The 18,743-nt window shown below is 40.2% G+C and overlaps 1 protein-coding gene and 1 long non-coding RNA gene across 10 annotated transcripts in view; one reads left to right on the top strand and one right to left on the bottom strand.

Moving 5' to 3' along the window:
• PRKAG2 (protein kinase AMP-activated non-catalytic subunit gamma 2) overlaps window positions 1-18,743 on the bottom strand; it is a 223,743-nt gene that overhangs the window by 51,191 nt on the left and 153,809 nt on the right. The window lies entirely within an intron of this gene.
• On the top strand, window positions 307-18,393 carry LOC136008074 (uncharacterized). The gene is made up of 4 exons (XR_010609972.1): window positions 307-467; window positions 11,400-11,502; window positions 12,489-12,595; window positions 16,766-18,393. It is a non-coding gene; the product is annotated as an uncharacterized LOC136008074 (long non-coding RNA).

The raw sequence follows: 18,743 nt of genomic DNA, 5'->3' as shown, positions 1-18,743 counted from the left end.
CAGCAGCGGAAGGGGAAGGTAACTACCATTTCTGCGCAAAAAAAGTCAGGGAGAGGTTTACTGCCCCAAGAGCTCTGCCAAACCAACCGCCTTCTGCAGCCGTCTCTGCAGTCTCGGCTTTTCGCCTGGCTGCTTTGGACTAGAGCGCTGCAAGAGGAGGCGGAGGAGAGGAAAGCCCTCCGCTCCCCCCTCAAGGCGGGGTTGGTATAGTCCAGCGCGTTCACCTGCAAGGCAACGGCGGGGAAGCCGACAGTTCCATTGCGCTCTGGGGGGGGGGTGTGTGTGTGAGGGAAGGGGGGAGGAGGGCTGCGGTGATGAGGGGTTTCCCCCGTGTGTGAGAGGGAACTCCCGCACGGGGCCGAGCCGCCATGGCGGGGTACCCGCTCTGGGAACAGACGCGCTCGTTTCCATTTAAAACGTTCGAGAAGTTACAATTCAAGATTAGCCCGAATGTCGGCGTCTTCCATGTAAGTCCCGCGCCTCTACTAAAGCCGGTAGCTAGCCTCGGAGCAGTCCCCTGAGGAGGAGGAGGAGGAGGGGGGAGGCTGCCCTGCGGCTCCTCATTACATGTTTCAGCTCGGCCACAAGTTAGGAGAGCTTGACTTTGGATTAGTGAAATTCTAGTTTACATTATGCAGTGGAGCAGACTAGATGTTCCTTCTTTAAAAATCATTCTTAAAGAAACAACCCCAAAATTGAGAGCCCCACCATTGCTGTCACTACAGACAGGTATTTCAGAGCTGTTCTCGACTGTGCTGGGTATGAGGTGGTGTAAAGCCCTTTGCTTGGCCTCAAGCACCTGAGCAAATAATGCTGACAGCCCAAACCCCTTGCTGTTACTGGTGTTTGAAGGATGGAGCTTACACCATAAGAGTTTCTGCTTACCAAGAATGGGGTTTGTTGCACCCAGCTTTACAAGTCTGTATCTGAGCTTGTACACCAGGATACAGCAGAATCAGTGGAAATAAGGAAATACTTTAAATAGGTTCATAATTTATATTTACTTAGACAGTGAGATGTGGTAAGCTATAGCTAGTCTTCCTTAACTATGATGAATAGGTCCCCACCGACTATTTAGGAAGTCCAGCAGGACCAGTTCAGACATGAATGCTGTAGAGGTGGGTAAACAGATTATTTCTTTGGTAGTGGCACAGATCTTGTGGGCAGACACACATGCATGGTGCTCCAAAAGAGTCACAGGCACCATTAGAGAACATTTAAAACCTATTGGTGCCTAAGGAGAGGCTCAAGCTTCAAAAGCTCAGCAAGTCTTTCAAGAGGGGATGGTAGAATGGATCTAGGGTAGCACAGCGATGTGTGTATAACATAGGAAAGCAGGAAAGGTAATTTAAAGCTATGATGGCATGAGAACCACAAATCATGGGAAAACAGAAAGCTGTCTGTTTGTAATTTTTGAAGTCCAGAGAAGTTTCAAGCAAGGAAGCTAACTGCTGGTGACAGCTTCTTTTTCCCAAGCTGCCTCTCTATAGGGACACTTTTAATGATAGACAAGGACATTAACAATATCCAGTTATTTTCTGTAAAGATCCTTTGAAACAAAAATAAATCCTAAACTATTTCATTCCTGGTTGTATTTTTAAAAGACTTCTGGGATTTAAATAAATACTCTTAATCTTATACCAGTCAGAGAAGATAGCAAAGCAGTTCAGATTAATTTATAGTATTTTCAGCCTGTTAATTAAAATGCTTTGGAAGGTTTTAATTATCTCTGGCAGCTATCTTTAAAAGCTCTAAATAATTTATCTTCCTTATCTTGTACCTTAAGATTGATAAGAGTTTTCAGCCTCTTTTGCAAACTTAAGAGAAGAGTAAGATGATAACATATCTGATTGCAAAAAGCTGTCATGTTTCTGGTTTGTTTAAAACAAAACAAAACAAAACAAAAAAAAAAAAAACAAAAAAACCCAAACAAGTATTTACTCCCCATAATTATCTAGTAAGCACCAGCCATCAGGAAATACAACTCCAAGGTTGTTTGTAGCTGGAAGTGACACTGAGTCTTTAAAGCTGCACATTGCATTTCACTTGCCACAAAACACGGGTATGCTTTTGAGAAGTCCGTTACACCTATTTCATGTAACAGGCTACACTGTGCTGTGAACCTCAGAGCTTACTGCAGGATCAGGGTTTCACAGTGGCAGAATCTACATCCAAATCAAGAGTACTATGAGAAACTCAAGATAATACAAAGGCAGTAATTTAATATGTAACAGAGATTTGTAATGGTAACATTATATCTATGTTGTAACATCTACACTGCCCCCAAAACCCCCAAAGGAAATAGAAAACTGAAGGCTGAAACTCCATCCTTCAGTCTACCTGCAGTCTTAGAATTTGTCTAAGCCAATTCTGGACAAGCTGCAGATCATGGTATTCATTTTGCTCCTCGCTTTGCAGTCTAGCTCCTTTTGGCATGTGTGCAACACTGAGTAAGAACAGGAAACTGATGCTGCTGAAAACCAAAGGGACTGAAAGACTGGGGTTTGTCCAGATCAGTTCCTGATCCAACTCACTGTGTGGTTATAGCAGTTAGCATGGGCACAAGGAGTGCTAGAGGCAGGACTGGTGGTGGGAGCACACCTTCTGGAAACAGCCCACTCTTAAATCAGCTTGAATCAGTGGTGAAAACACCATCTTGTTTTTTGTCAACTACTACAGCATTAGACAAATTAGCAGGTATTTTTACAGGTCTTGGGTATTACCTCTCTCTACAGATTCTGCCAGTCTACAAAAAAAGATTACTGGTTAAAGATAGGAAAGAGATAGGAAAAAGATCTGTCTTTCAAAGGACCTATAATTCTCACTAAGATGATATTATTTAGTGTAACATTTAAATACCTGTTCATTGTGACTGTTCATTCTACTGCCACAGGAGTTTTTAAGTAACTATAACCTACTTAGATTGTGGTTTAAAAGTTTGCTACCAGAGTGTGTCAGGTAACCCATTTCAACTCTTTGAGATACCCAATGGGACAAGAGAGTATATACTTCATGTACTAAATATTGCTAAGCTAAGTAGATTTTATATAGAGAAGTTCAAAAGAGAAATATATGCAAAACCAGATCTGCCTGAATACATTTCTTCTTTGTCAGGGTTCAATTTGGTTTTACAGGGGCATTATTTATGCCAAAACCCATGGACCTATGACATAATGCTAATACAGAATCTTAATACAGCACTGCCAGCACTGTAGAGGCAAAGTAAAACAAGTCATGGTTGATACAATAGCAAAAGTCATAAAAAGATGGATGTAAACAAAAGAGATTTTAGGACTTCTGGGAAGGCTAGAATGCAGGTTTTAATAGGTAACTCCTTACTTTGTCTCTGCCTGTTTTCTGTAGCTTTCCAGAGTAAAGGGAGTGACTAATGCCCTGTGGCAGTAAAGTCAGTCCTGTAAATTATATATGCACTTATAATGAATATGTTAAAACCTATCTGTTAATCTAGGAGTCCTTTTAGTCCTATGACCTACTGAAGGAATCCCATTATTTTCATCAGAAGACACTAAGTATTTCAATTGTAGAGACAGTTCAGGGATATGAACAGTAATTAGCAGCAGCAGATTATTTTTGATGTAATTTCCTGCCATCTTGTCTCCCTGGATTAGCAGGAATGCATCAGTTGGGATAGGTATCTATCCATGGCAGTCATCAGACCAGCTATAGCAAAACACTTCAAATGACAGCTACTGTGTAGCTTTTCATATCAAACAGGTTACCCTAGGCTGCTGCTTCTGCAACCAGTGAAGAAAGAAACACTTTTAGGGAATCACTCACTTGGCCTATTTCAGACAGCTACTTAGGATAAAGTGATTTAGGGGCCACAAAGATGCTCCGAGGGCTGGAGCACCTCACCTGTGGAGGCAGGCTGAGAAAGCTGGGCTTCTTCAGCCTGGAGAAGACAAGGCTCCGGGGAGACCTTAGATCAGCTTCCGGTGCCTCTAAGGGGCTACAAGAAATCTTGAGAGGGACTTTTTACAAAGGCATGTAGTGACAGGACAAGGGGGAATGGCTTTAAGCTGAAAGAGGGTAGATTTAGGTGAGAGATTAGAAAAAAATTCTTCACATTCTTCACTATGAGGGTAATGAGGCACTGGAACAGGTTATCTAGAGAAGCTGTGGCTGCCCCATCCCTGGAAGTACTCAAGTCCAGGTGGCATGGGGCTTTGAGCAACCTGATCTAGGGGAAGGTATCCTTGCCTGTGGCAGGGGGATTGGAACTAGATGATCTTTAAGCTCCCTTCCAACCCAAACCATTCTGTGATTCTATGATTTGCAGTCACTGTACTGATTAGATCTCTGGTCAGGTTCATTCTGCCTAGCATATTATCTATACGGGAAGGAGGGGAGGGAGACAAGAAACTATAAACTGTAAAGTGTAACTTTTATTCCAAGATGGATAAGAGAACAAATACACCCATTTTAAGCAGTTAGGGGGAAGAAAGGTCATCAGAAACAGCCAAGATGTATAAACAATGCCAAGGCAGCTTCAGTCACTGTAGTATCTGGCTTGTGGTAAGCAGAGGCAACACGAGTCAACAGGATTTCTGACACTATCTTGTACAACACTCATGCAAGCAAGCCAGACAGTCCAGATGAAATGACTGCTAAAGGTCACAGCAATATTCACAAGGAAGGTAGTAAGATTTCTGTATTGGCCTGGAGGGGTTGAAGACAAGGTTCCAGAGAGGTCTGTGTTCTATCTAATATCATTCAGTGACTCACTGATGACTTGATGAAGAAATAATGAATAACCTGATCATATTTTCAAATGACTCAACGGTAAGAGATGCTGCTCTTTTAGGGATAGCCTTAGAACTTAAAATAATCTTGAGAATTGCCGCAGTGCTTCGAAAAATAGGATGCGCATTGATATGGGTAAGTAGAGCATGCTACAAAATAATCAAATGCAAAAATAAAATGGGAAAGGATTGGCTTGCAGCAGTGATGTAAGGAAAAGACCTGAGAATGCAAAAACATGTCAGACAACAATGTCAGATTCGTGGGAGGAAAAAAAATCACACTATCTACAAATGTGTTATAGGTAAGACATAGAGAATCTGTTCTACACATTCCCTGGCAAGATGCCAGTTTATGGGGATCCTGCATTCAGTTTTGGGTATTGAACTTGAGAATTAGCCAAGGAAGTCCAAAACCAAAAAGGAACAACAATGACTTAGGAGCTCAGAAAACATGACCTGTAAAGGAGGACTTGAAGAGCTCCCAGTTTCTTAGTCTAAGTTAAAAAAAAAATACAACTGAAGGAAAATGTAATAGTAATCTCCAAACATAGACTCACAGATTCATAGAATAGTTGGGTTGGAAGGGACCTTCAGAGCTCATGTAGTCCAACCATGTGCAATGATCACGGACATCTTCAACTAGATCAGGTTGCCACATCCAGCCTGGCCTTCAATGTCTCCAGGGATGGGGCATCCACCGCCTCTCTGGGCAACCTGTGCCGGTTAGCACCCTCATCGTAAAGAATTTTTACCTCACATCCAGCCTGAATCACCCCTCTTCTAGTTTAAAGCCATCACTCCTCATCCTATCACAACAGACCCTGCTAAAAAGGACCTGGTGAATGCTTCTAAGCAGGAACACACGGGGCAGCTTTTACTTGCTCACCAGCTCTCCTTTGTCCCCTCTCCAACTCAGCTGACTTCAAAGTGGGTCTGGAAGCCCAGCAGCAGTACAGCACTTGGTACATTCAGTGCTTCATTAGGTGTACAACCTCCTGTTCACCCATGAGTGGATGGACAAGACCCTCAGGGCAGATCTCTTGAGCTATCTGCTGGAATTCTTACCCAGGTCTGGCAAAGATGCCTGCAAAGCGGCATTAAGGTCTTCAAGCCCATCTCAGCAGCCTGAGTGTGTTTTTGCAAGAAGTGATAAAGTATCTTCTGGGTCCACTGCTTATGGGATAAGAAGTTATCTACCTAGCCTTTAGCAAGGAAGTCTTAGGTTGGACTTTGGGAGAACTTTCTGAACAAAACAACAGTGAAGCCCCAGTACACTTTGCAGAAGAAGACTGTAAAATCTGTCACAGGAGGGTTTTAGCAACAGGTTAAAAAAACATTTGCTGTTAAATCCCTTACATATAGTTGATTGTGCTGTGGGATAAAAGGACAATTTCATGTCCTTCCAGAGTTATTTTCTTTTGTTTCCATTTTTGTCCAATCTTTAGAAAAATGTATTTATTCTTAGTATGATAATTCAATGAGAAGTCTTTTATGTACGTTTTGTACAAAAGCCAGTTTACTACCAAGGTAATAGAAATGTCAGTTTGTTTTGCCCCCTTGTCACACAAGTATCCTTAATTCTAAATTAGAAAAATTCTAAATCAAACATTGTTTGAATAATAATAAAGATTACATAATAGTCTTTGATGGTTGGGTAGGAATAGAAAGAACAACCTATAAAAAGAAATGCTGCTGCAAATCACAAGTCAGTGTGGAACACACTTATTCAAGCATTGCAACAAAACCGTCACCTGTGCTTTATTTAGAAACAGGCATTTCCAGGTGAATTCAAGGCTGCATTTCTCAAACCTCTTCTTGACTTTTCTACTCCTTTCATTCTGATCAATGAAGGCTTAATACTGATGTGCTGGGGGTGCCACCTCCTAGCTCCTGCTCAGCAGTAAAACTCAATGCCCTTCGAAATACTTCAGCAGAAAAAAATGCTACTTAACTTATAAAACCTAATGGATTGAAGAGCAACAAGAAGGAATTCCCATCTAAATGCAAATCAAGGCAAACCCATTTTGAATGCAAAAGTAAACTAGAAATGGTAATTTTCCCACCATTTGCTAGTGCTCCTTCCTACAATTACAGTTCTCTACAGCTCAATAGTTAATAGCTCTTCTCCTGATGAGCTGTCAATGAACAACTTAGATTTTTTCCAAATGTATGTCATAGATATGCTTATTCTGTTGAAATCTGTTTGTGCAGAATTAATTTTAAACACTTACTGCTTAGTTTTGGTTTAATTTAGTCTGGTTCATGAAGTGGAAAAAGATGGAAATTACCAGAAATAAAAGGTTTCATCTGCTGGTTAAACTGAAAATTAAACACCTACTTGTTTTCTGCTGGAGTGTGATAACTGATATCAGTGGTTTATGACCACTGAGAACATTAGAATCCATGAGGCTGAGATAAGATCCTATCTTGGATCCTTTCTGCTTTTAAGAATGCTAACTGCATGGTGCAAAGGCTGGCTGTAGTGAGGCATCTGTGAGCCCATTAGGTGGTGACAGACGGTGGGCAGTCCCAGTGAAGAGCTCTGAGCCTGGTTCTGATATAAAGCCCTTCTTACCTTGAAAAACTCATAATGAACATAGCACCTATGCAGGAATTGTAGTTGCTAAGAATTTATTCTAAGGAACCTCTGTTCCAGCACCAAACAAACTAGTAAGGAAGGGGATGCCTCATACAAACTGCTGGATTCAAATTTTTCTTCCTGTACTGGAAGGAATGCAATAAAATTTACTCTTGTCTTAAAAAGCTTTTGAAATATGAAATGCTATAATCATGTCAGTGTGTAGCACATATAAAGGGAGGTAGTGACAACTCAGAGATTACAATTTGTTTAGAACACAGTAACCAAATCCAGTAACAAGCCCTGGCATTGGCAATGTATGCTGTACCGGCGTCATGTGTTTTCCACTGGGTTCTTACTGGGGTCAGTTGATGCTTTGTCCCTAGTCTGCAAGGCTGAAATTAGAGACACGACTATGTAGTGACAGGACAAGGGGGAATGGTTTTAAACTGAAAGGGGTAGATTTAGATTAGATATTAAGAAGAAATTCCTTACTGTGAGGGTGGTGAGGCCCTGGCACAGGTTGTCCAGAGAAGCTATGGCTGCCCCATCCCTGGCAGTGTTCAAGGGCAGGTTGGAGGGGGCTTGGAGCAACCTGATCCAGTGGAAGGTGTCCCTGCCCATGGCAGGGGGGGGTTGGAATGATTTTCAAGGTCTCTTCCAACTCTAACCATTCTATGATTCTGTGAACTATCCTGAATCAGGTAGGAAGTGATGGAGTAAGTTTATATATTCTATGTGTATTTCTAAGACTGTATGGTGAGGCTGATAATGGCTCTAACAATTTTGTTTTAAAACAGCTCAGATAGAGTTTGCCTTTGGGTAAGAACTCTGCATTTAAACATTTTTTTCTTCATCCCAATATCATCAGAATATGACTCTCCCAGGGGTCCTAAGCAGGAGTCTTTTAACATGGAATATAGAACAACTACATATTGCTTTTATATTTTATAACTAGTAACTAGCCTTCCACTGCTGGTATCCTCCCTGCATGATAAACATATTAGCATAGTATACTAATTTATATTATAAAAATTATATTATAAAAACATATTAATTACTTTACAGAGTTAATTATTAGTGATGAGCAGTCACAGTTGGGGATCTTTAGTAGATTAAATGGATAACATAAATGGAACAACAATCAAATTTAGCCAAATCCTAAAAAAAAAAAAAAAAAAAAAAAAAAAAAGAAAGAGGAATACAGGAGCGCATTCAGCACTAGGAAAGATAATGTAACTGCTAAATCTTCACTGCAGTTAGAGTATTGAGTGTTGAAATCTGTTTACCCTGAAGATGTGTGAACTGAATGTGCAGAATGATTTCACATTTTTAGTGGAGAGCCCTTACGAAATATTTCTGTATGGAAATGTATTTGCAATTTAATCCCAGTTAATCCCAATTAACTGAATTAATTGAGAAACAGGATAGATTTACAGCACTTCTTTGATCTAACACCAGGATCAGAGAACCTGTCTTACACACAGCATCCTGTAGCACTTCACTTTGGGAAAATAAAAAACGGAATTGTGACAGAAGAGTCAAGCATTTCTAAAAAATAAACTTCAAAGGAAGTAAAAGACCAAGGAATGTTTAGATCCCCAGCTAAATTCTTACAGAGAAGTCAAGACAGAAGTGGAGAAGAGGCAGGATTTGTTTACATAACCTGTAATCTCTAGCTGTGTGTCTGATCCTGTACCACTCTGCAACTCAGATAAGGCAGAGTTTTGAGTCATGGATATCGAAGACATTCCCTACATAAGTCTTTGTGGCCAATAATAATTACTCAGATTACTTGTGTAGAAAATAGGTGGAGTCCAAATCAACATTATCAGTGTGACATGCTATTAATCAAACAGTCCAACATTTAAATTCTGTCCTTTTGAACACAAAGTTCAAAAAAGTTAAGTACTTGTGAGGAACAACCTGGGTTTGTTAAGAATATTGATGTTACAAGCGTGTTACCTGATTCTACAAGTACAGGGATGCCGCTTATTTTTTTTATCTTTTCCCAGTTTTAAAGTGTTCTTAACTGTTTGTTATTGTATACACTTGAAAAGATACACTTTAGCAGTTTTCACACATATGCTTGAGTCTTTTTGAAGTAGGACCTACCTCTTACCACGCTGAGGGGCACAGTTAAGAGCAAGGGGAAATTGTTGCTGGAGAGAGCTGTAGTAATCAGGTAATAAGCATGGTTACAGCAGATATTCTGTTGTGACAATTGTACATTAACAAAAACCCCAAAGAACAGATTAAGATAATACTAATGGTAAAACCAGGTAAACATCCACTAAGTTAAACTTAATGGAAAAGAAGAGAAAGTGTGAGCTCCACATTTACTTGGGTCTTCATTCACTACCATTGGCTATGGATTATTTGTGTTAAAGTTAGGCACTTACTTAAGTACTTCAGCTGGATTGAGGCCAGAGTACTGATGAGTAATCTGCAGAACAGAGGCCATTGAGAACAATACATTTTTAAAAATACTCAGAGCCAAATCTGATTTAAATAAACACATTTACTCTACACCGTTTCACTTTCTTCATCTTAGTGTTATATTTCAAAGCCTCAGTCTTGGATAGTAACTTCACTGTGCAAACTCTTAATTACACCAGCTTTCGATGTCAATATTTTTTGAACTTAAAATGAAACACCTTTTCCCTAACAAAGCCTGAAGTTAATTGATACTGCACTTCAGGCTTGAGTAAACGTTGCGAAATTCTAGTAACCTATTAGTAGCTACCTTTGAAATCATAGAATCATAGAATGGTTAGGGTTGGAAAGGACCTCAAGATCATCTAGTTCCAACCCCCCTGCCATGGACAGGGACACCTCACACTAAACCATCCCACACAAGGCTTCATCCAACCTGGCCTTGAACACTGCCAGGGATGGAGCACTCACAACCTCCCTGGGCAACCCATTCCAGTGCCTCACCACCCTAATAGGAAAGAATTTCCTCCTTATATCCAATCTAAACTTCCCCTGTTTAAGTTTTAACCCATTACCCCTTGTCCTGTCACTACAGTCCCTGACAAAGAGTCCCTCCCCAGCATCCCTATAGGCCCCCTTCAGGTACTGGAAGGCTGCTATGAGGTCTCCACGCAGCCTTCTCTTCTCCAGGCTGAAAAGCCCCAACTTCCTCAGCCTGTCTTCATACGGGAGGTGCTCTTCATGATCAGCAGCAGTTTTTAAAGGGTGGAAGCAGATCTGTTAAGCCGAGACATTAGCAGGATGATGCAGGTCAAAATTACAGGGGTGGTTTACAGAAAAATAGAGACAACCTTCAGCTCAGAGCTGAATCACCCATAATCTCAATAAAACTTCTTAAAGAACTTTGCATAGACCTAGACTGAACAAATAACTCACATTGTGGCACAAGCAGCAGTAAGAATTGGGTAACTGAAGGCTAAACATGGAGCAAATGATCTGCGTTATAGGTGACCATTTTCTGCAGAGCTTATCATGACTGAGGTTCTCAATACTCAATAGGACTCCAGTAGGAGAATTAGAAGGCTATCTCAAAGAGGCAGGCAAAGATAATGAAGTATTTTTCAGTGCAGTTCTTGAAGGACTTTAAACACCAAAGAAGCACTTCCTCATAGCACTCAGGGCTTCTGTGTTTGCACTAGGTTTCATACCCACCCCACAGCTGACAAACTAGGCATGAATGCCATCAGTGGCCCCACTAAAGCTTGTGAATTCTGTTATCTCAGAGTAGCTACTATTATGCATAGACGAACCAATATATTAATAAACTTCCCTCAACACAGAGCCTACAACTGACCTGTAATCTCCAATAAATTGATTTTTGACAAAAAGCTGGTTTTGAGATGGCACTGAATTTGCACAGCTTGAGGAACATAACCCTCTTCCTGAATTACTTCCAGATCTACTCCTGATCACTTCAGACCTAATTTTTGTGCACTGCTTCTTTTTTATTGTTATACACAAAAGAAATCTGCAGTGAGAGCAACATGCAATGGATATCTTCCTTCTGTCATGCATGTTTTCCCTTTTGACAGCCTCCTAACTATATCCCTCCATCATTTCAGGTACACTACAGGTGAAACCAGATCATCCACTCTACTGGTTCTGTGGTTTGACACTGTCTGGAATGACTGAAGCAAGGACTGTGCTAAGCAAGAAGCATATCAGGTGCCTGAGCTAAATGTTTTATAGCTAAAAACAGTATCATAAAAGGACATGGAAATACTGGTAAAGCTTTTCCCTGTATTCCAGGAACTAGAACTGAACAAAATTTAAATTAGTTCCACGCTAAGGGCCAGGGATACACCTCCAGCAAGCCTGCTACCATGCTGAATTTACTGCAGAGCTTGTGGAGATGCATATATAAAAGTGTATTCATGGGCAGTGGATGCTTATAGCATGGATATGGCAAACACTGGGTTCGTAAGTGGGTAAACTTGCAGATTGTAGTTAAATGTCTGCCAAAAGCTGAAATTATTTCTTTACATGCTTCCCTAGGGCTCAGAAGAGCAGCCTACTTTACAGTGATCTTTTGTGTAAATCCTGATGTTGTCTGAAAACATCATAGCTCCCTACACACAATTACAGTCTGCAGTGTAAAAGCCTGTTGCTACAAACTTTAAACACAACACATGCTGTCTGTGCTTAACTTATCTTAAGCCACTTGCAGCTGCTGTTCAAAAACTACCTGGGTTCTGTAGAACTTTTTAATGTATCTATCATCAGAACATCTCTGACCTAGAGTAGTTTAACCCTGTTTTTTCATAAACAGCAAACCAAGGCACTGGGAGACCAAGTGATGTAGAGTTGCGCAAGTGATCTCTGATAGGGCAGATGGTCGCAGCAAGCTCTCCTTGATCTCCAAGGCATGCCCAGCTACTGGCACTATATTTTTCTCCTTTTTAAACTTTTTTTCTCCTTAATGATTCTGCAGCTGAAACACTCTGAATTCCAAGATTTCTTCTCTAAAACAGCAGCAGCCAAATGCTAGAGGGCATGAGAAAAAGAAAGTTGAGGAGGGCATCTTTTTCTTCAAAATGTAACTTTTGTACCTGTAAAATCTTGGATGATGGAAGAAACTACTTGGTGACCAGTTTGCATCATGTCCTTTGGTATGATAGCCATGCTTGGTGGCATCTTGCTGTCTTTTTCAGGAAGACATACTCCAGGAAAGAAAGTTGTGCACTTTCCGTGGAAACTATTCCTTACAGTACTCCCTAAGAAATCAGCTTTGGCAGCCTCCTGTCCCGGTGTGCAACAGGTCTGTTGAGATGCTCTCTTGTGCTGCCATTACCAGCATTCTTAAGGAAAAGGGGTAGGAGAGGAACCTGTTGTCTTCTTTCACAAGCCATGTCTTCATCAATAGCTGTTTCCATTTATGTAAGGCACTGGATCCTGAGGTAGTACACACCACTAATGTTTCCAAGTAAATACAATCCCAACACCCAAAGCTTGAAAGGCCACACACACAACAGCAGGCAGATAGCAATCTTGCAGCTGCTGCTCTCCCTGCCACTCAGTGATTATCAATTTTCCATTGTCGCCTGGAGCTCTCTTCTTTTGTGATTCCCAAAATCTTTCCCTCACTTTCTTTTCTGAACCTTTAATGTCTTCCCCAACTCTTTTTTCCACCCTCTGTCTGTTCATTCACTTCCTTCCTCATCTTCAGTACTTGAGCTAGTCATTTGCGTTTTAAAAGAAGACCCATACCCAGCAGTGTCTTGGGATGCGTGTAGCTTTAAGTTCTCTAGTACTGTTGACTCCAACAGGACTACCAATATACTTAAAATTAACCACACATTTAAGTGCTTTCTTGGATCAAGGCCATCATCACAATGACATTAACCAAAACAAAACAGGACCTGAGATTCAGCAACATAAATACATAGCAACCTCAACTAAACTCAGTGCTGTGACCTTCAGGTTACCTTCCTTCAATGCATTCTGTCATTGCTAGCTATGTTATGGCTACACTTAAAATCTATTCTGCAAGCATAGACTGGAAATAGCACTTAGGAACAATCCTGTTTAAGCCAATACTTTCTTACAGTTTCAGAATTTGCCTAGCCTGTTTTGCTGGATCAGGCTCTTGGACAATAAGGTCCTCAGGGCAAGAATCATGTTTATTTTTCTGCTTGAATCATGTGTGCTCATATACAACAAAATTGCAATTAATTCCTTTTTGGTCTGAGGTACAAGGAAGAAGACTTTCTACATACCACAAATGCCCTGGCTTGTGCAGTTGTAAATGGGAAAGTTTGACAGAGAAAAATTTCAGAAGTCTAAGCTTTTAACCATATCTCTGGCAATTTACTGTATCCTAAACTTGAAAAAAGACTAAATTAAAAACATCCCCCCCCTCCTCTTCTTTTGCTGACCTGCTTGTGTTACCTTTTCTCTTTTATTCTTTGTTGATTACTTCACTGGTTTACACTTCAGCTTGTAAGCCCCATATGGTAGGAGCCTTGTCCTTTGTTAATCACAAAATAAGATTATGCGTACCTTGGGCACTGCACAAATCATTATTGTCTTCCTACAGATGTCTTCCACATGGCCCCACCCTCAGTTCCAGCTGAGAGTGCTGTTGTGAGCAAGCTCAAAGAATAAATATTTTGCATTCATTTCACCAGCACAATGGAAACATTTTTCCAAGCTGTTGCCAAGATGGTATCTAGTCCCCTTCTGAGTCAGCAGCCCAAGCAGCTGACTTTTAAATGGCCAAACTCACTTGATTGTAATCTTAGAATTGAAAACCACAGACACAAGCTGTATTTTTAAAGAGCTGTATTGCTCTCTCCTCACGCATAAGCAGGTAGTGACACTATAAAATATGAAAAATGATTGAAAGAAGCCATACAGAAGTGCATGTTGTTTGTAAGGTCCCCTTTATTTTTCCCAACTTCACCGGTTTATTTTGTCCAGCTAGAGGAAGGGACTGAGGAATGTTGTGAGCAAGTGAAAAAGAAATACCACTACTTTTTGTAGTCCCATTTCCTTTTGGTATCAACCGACTTTTTACATTCTCTAAAGCTCTGTTTATCCATCAAAGACAGTTTATCTAAAAATAAAATATAGACAAAATGGGGCTAAGAGAGATGAGGATGGTGAGGAATTCACAGGGTTCCCTTCCATAGGCATTTTTGGCTCAGTCTTAACTGTATTTTCCCACTAGTCCAATACATAAGCAGGCATGGTGCAACAGAACAGGTTCAAAACTGTGATTCTGTCCTCCGTTCTCTGGGAAAGACTTTGGTCTATAATCCCTAGTGCTTTGTGAATAAACAGCCTAAATGGTAATTAATTTTTGTGTTCCAAAATTGCCCAGATACAGCTGGTAAGAAACAGGCAGAGATCATATCTTAAGCTGCAGCTTTACATTATATCAGAGGGTATGTGTCAGGCTTCTGATTGCTAACACAGCTTACTCTTAAGAGAAGTTCCAGTCTTCTAGCAAAATAACAGGATACATATTAAATTAATGAGTCTAAAATTCAGATATAAACTGTGCCACAAGAAATCAGTTCAGCGATTAAAATCAGGCTGTCAATCTTAAAGCACTGTCTTACCTCATGTTATTTATTCAGAAGATGCCTACTTATATAGACGCATGAGGCCAGATCCTTAAGTTTAGCCTTTTTATACTGTACATAGTGCAGGACTTACAGTGATATAAGTAATATAGCTTTAAGCCACTAAATCTGTTTCCAGGATGCTGGGGTCATGATTTTGGTACCAATGTGTATCTTAAAAAAGACTCAGAGATGCTCTAATTTTAATTGCTTTAGCTACTTAGAGCCTTATGAGAGCTGTCAAAGCAGCTGGGAAATGACTGGACTCAGCATTCCGGATATTCATCCTTTCCAGCTAGCCTTTCTCCTTTTGATCTAGGACTAGGAAGAACAGAAATTGTAGGACTTTATGCCATTAAAATAAATTCTCCACTGAGTGAATCCATAGATAGTTGATTAAATTATCTCTGTGGCTGCAGAAAAAGCCACAAGCTGGCACAGACATACATTTCCTTAGGGCAGAAAAAATAATCTTTATGGAATACAATTTCTCTGCATCCTAAGATTGATTGCCATGAATCTGAACACTGCAACCATAATACAAATACGTTAGGAAAACAGTCTTTCAAGGGGTTGTGACTGGGCTTTTTTTCTTCCATACCAAATAAGTAGCTTTTAAAGAAGCAAATTAACTGGTAGAAAATGGATAGTTAGATGTTCGATGCGTATTTTAAATACTACAAGGTGAGGGAAATACCAAATGTGATACAAAAGATGACTGAAGATATGACTAATAGGGAGAAGGTGAAGCAGGAAAACAGAATATTAATAAAATGGGAGCTGTAATTAAAATGTATTGTGGTATAGCTGAAGCTTTCTATTTTTGTAATGTTCAGTTCCAAGTGAGTTTACTGTTTTATTTATTCTTTATGTCCCACTGACTCTCACTGTGGGCTTTCCAACCATATGAAGTAATTCTTCTGTGAGCCTATATTCAATTCAGTCGAGCTACTGTGATGCTGTGTCCAGGGAGACTGAAATCACACCAGGTTGGCTCAAAACATTTTCACACTAATATTGTATGCAATTGTTACATAGTTCATCAAAAAGTTATCCTTTTCTTGGTCTGCAACAGTTGGATAAATGTATACCATTTTAAATTAAATACACTTTCATAGGGACAGCAACAGTTCCAGTCGGGAGAAACGTTTAAACGATTTACAGCTTGTTACAGCCTGTAGGATTTATTAGAGAACACAGTCATCTCCCAAATGGAGTGCTGGTCTTAAGGCACTTAAAAGTAGCCTGGACACAACACTGCAAAGAGCTTTCTTCACTGGTAAATGACAGCCTTTCTGGCTCTAATTTCTGTGATCAGTTTACTGTGGTGTGAATCGAAGTTGAATCACAGTAATGTCTCGGCACTCTGATATATTGCCTTAAACTACATGAATGCTGAAGTAGGGAGTTCTTGTACATTTGCAGATGTACAAGATTTTAATTCCTTTTTTTCCCCAGCCTTTTATTCTTTTTTTTTTTTTTTTTTTTTTAAGACACCACTGGAATCAAAGTACACTTTTCTGTTCTCTTCATCAGATTTAAATCTCTTTAATCAGCCAGCTAGATTACAGAGCTCTGATAGGTGGCATGGCTTTTTGGAGAAAGGAACGGCTGCACACATCCTGGTTCCCAGGCTCCTTGCCAGCAGCAGGGTGTGACGTAATAGCCTTTCATGCTGAACAAGTTAACAGCCCTGGTTTTGAGTTTACTATGTTTTGGCTAAGAAACAGCATGAAAAGCCTTGCAGGGAAGTGCTACTGTTTAACAAGCAGGTAGCTGCAGAAACAATCTTGTTTCCCTCTCTGTCTAGGACTAGAATAGAGTCCCTGCTGTATGTTACATCTCTCCTCTTCCATATGCAGGAGCAGCAAATACTTTGTGAAATGAATACAGACTGGATTCTTTCCTCTGGTCCCTCTGGTGTGCTGTATCTGCAGTTTTAACAGGACTTGCTCACAGAAACTTAAAGTAAGTCTCAGACTAACTTCTGGGTGAGATGCCTTCTTTTTAAAAATGTTCTGGGAAATTCCTTGGCTCAGAAGTTGTTTAGAGAACAGCGGCTAACTACACAATCATAGGGAAAGGGCCATTTGTAAGCATGGTATGCCTTTGTCACTTCTTCTGAGCAGAGGAAGCTCCAACCTGATTTTTCACCAAATGAGAACTCAAAGGCAACTCCTCAGTTTGGAGCTTGAATCTTTGTCTGGTCTGGACTCTTCTAAAGCCAGGAAAGGGGAAACCCATAAGAATCAGGAAATGAGGTACCACAAAAATGCTTGTGTTTGCAGGAGACAGGGAATACTGCAATTTTCACAGTGTCTGATGCATTAGTGGAAGAAGAAAGGATGAAATGAAAAGGACACAACCACACTAAGCTCAACATACCACATTCCACTTTATAATATAGGCAAAGCAGAAACGAGGCAAACATTGGTTACTGAATTTGCAACCTCTCTACATTCCTGTCATGGTTAGTAATGTCACAATGGAGAAGAGTTATCATTTACCACTTACTGCCTGAAGGTTACACAGACCAAACAACACAAGGCCAAAGTACATGAACTGTATGGTGAAAAATCAAATTGCTCCTTTCACATTTAATGGGGTGCACAGTAATCTTGTGGTATCTTTTGATCTCTTATCAGCTGAATTTCTCATTATAACCTTCTAACTCAACCACTAGGAACACCTACACACTCAGAAGAAAGCCTGTTAGAGCTTCTGCAATGCTATGTCACAGCCTCATCACACCTAGCTTTTGGCACCTAACAGAGGTGCCTCAGTTAAAAATGCAACACACAGGGTCACTCTCTTTATGACTGGTGCAAAAGGCTGTTCAGCCTACTGAAGATCTGATTCATCCCCTGCAGATGCCTCTCTGTGGGATACAGACAACTAGAGCTACTATACTCCCAACTTAAGCAGCTCAGATAGGTTTCTAAAGTTAGGTGGAATAAATCCAGGCCTTCGTGATTATCACAGACATCCATTTAGCATGAGGGTAATTGCTTAGCTTTGTATACTGTGTTGAGGTAAGACTCACTGAAGGAGGATCTCCGTCTGACAGAAACTGTCTTCTCCATTTTATTGCCTGTGCGAGAATCTGAGTCTTCAAAATCACATCAAGATACACACTGTTCTAAGTGCTGCTAAAACATGAAAAGTTCTTATTACATCTGCTGGAAATAAACGTTTTTATTCTGTCCTCTTACTAAACAGATTTAACCATTCTGTGGCACAGTGTCAGACATATAGAAAACAAGTACGCAGGCAGCTTCAAATGCAGTTAATTATAAAAATGGGCTAAGACAAATTCCAAGTCCTGCACCTTCCTATAATTATCTGCTGTTCTGTGTTGGGTATTTTTTTCCAATAATAATTCTGAGTCTGCGTCCAGGGGTTCCTCTTTGCTACTGCAATACATATAGAATCATGAATCATTTATAATAGTTCTGGGATCTCACATGTTATCATCCCTAGTTAAACAATGTAATAAATAAATGAGATTTAAGTTGGAAGAGCACTGTAGATAAGAGTCAAGTTCTTATTTCAGATACACATGGAAGCTTCCCTGTCATTAAACTGATCATCCTACAGCATGGCCACTATGAAACCATTTATCATATAATTTATTGTGTATTTTTAAAATAATTGGAATTGTCATACCAAGAAATGGTGATCTAAGTAAACAAGGAATTGAGTTTGCCTTTTTACAGATTTGCTTGTGGCATGTGCACTGTGAAAACATGTATTTACTAACACACAGCTCAGAATAAATGAGATGTTTGAAATACAGTACTTGAATCAAGAATGTTGGTCTACTGCTGTTATATTTGTAAT

The sequence above is a fragment of the Lathamus discolor genome, chromosome 2, assembly GCF_037157495.1.
Source record: "Lathamus discolor isolate bLatDis1 chromosome 2, bLatDis1.hap1, whole genome shotgun sequence".
NCBI classification, from domain to species: Eukaryota; Metazoa; Chordata; class Aves; order Psittaciformes; family Psittacidae; genus Lathamus; species Lathamus discolor.
This window is presented reverse-complemented; position numbering and strand designations above follow the sequence as displayed.